The sequence below is a fragment of the Condylura cristata genome, unplaced genomic scaffold (genome assembly GCF_000260355.1).
Source record: "Condylura cristata isolate star-nosed mole 26May11 unplaced genomic scaffold, ConCri1.0 scaffold00038, whole genome shotgun sequence".
NCBI lineage: Eukaryota > Metazoa > Chordata > Mammalia > Eulipotyphla > Talpidae > Condylura > Condylura cristata.
The window spans coordinates 9,606,947-9,608,093 of NW_004567139.1; positions in this window are offsets into that span (position 1 = coordinate 9,606,947).

Genomic DNA, 1,147 nt, shown 5'->3' on the forward strand with positions numbered 1-1,147 from the left:
CACCTGCAGCACAGGTGGCTGGCGTCGCGCTAATCAGGCCAATCCAGCTGCCCCGATAGGGTTGGGAGGCCGAGGGGGACTGGGGGTTGGGGAGTGCTGGGGGACTGGGGCGTGCTGGCTCAGAACTGCTCCCTTCCTATTGGGGTGGGGCTGCGCTTCTCGGGGTCTGCCCCGAGGGCCCCCAGGCCTGAAAGGGACGGGCTTCCCAGGCGGCCACTGCCTCCCTCAAAGCTCACTGGGTTCCTGCTGGAGGCCGGGCTGGGGGAAGCCGGGCAGGCTGCCCTTGAGTGGACTCCGTCCTCGGCTGCCACCCCCTCCTCCTGTCCTATGGTCTGGGGCTCACGCGATGGCTGGTGCTGGCCTGCCCCGGACCCAGTCAGGTGCCGGGAGGGGCGCTTGCGCTGGGGGGCTCTGGGCAGACTCCCAGGGGCCTACGGGGCGCCCCCTCTTCCCAGAAGAGGAAGGAAGGAGCCGCATCTGGCAGTGACCCAAGAGACAGGCCAGCGCAGGGCGGGGTGGGAAGGAGGTCTGACTTCGGGGCTTTTGGGCCAGGCCCTGGGGGACCCCAGCCTGGGGGAGCCACTGGCTCCCCTCTGGGTCCACCTTCTCTGGCCCAGTGTGGCCGTGGAGGGGTCTGGGCTTGCCCCCTTCTCCGGGGGCCCCTGGTGACCCTCTGGCTCCTCGGCAGGTTGCCCTGAGCCCCCGCGTCCTGGCTCCAGCCCCCGCTGCTGGGGTACAGAGATGCCCCAGACAGGCTGGTCCCCAGCTCCCGCAGGGGCGGGCAGCCGGCCGGGAGGTGTCCCGCAGCACGTGTAGTGCCGTCCCTGCAGACCCAGGTCTGCGTGGGTGCGCCTGCGGCAGCCGGGGGCACAGGGCCTTCGGGGCTCCCGGCTGGACTGCGAAGAGCCCGGAGACCAGGCGAAGGGGCCACAGGCCGTGGTCGGGTCTGTCGTGGGGTCTCGCGCTCCAGAGCGAAGGGGGAGGCCGCCTTTGTGGAAGCGCCCAGACGGCCACACGGGCGTGAGGCTGGCTGCGCCCTCACGCGTCGCCCGCTGGCCGGGCTGCGTGGCAGGGCAAGGGTCAGCGCGACAGGTGCGACCTGGGTGTTCAGCGGGACCGGGACGGACTGGGGGTTCAGCAGGCGGCC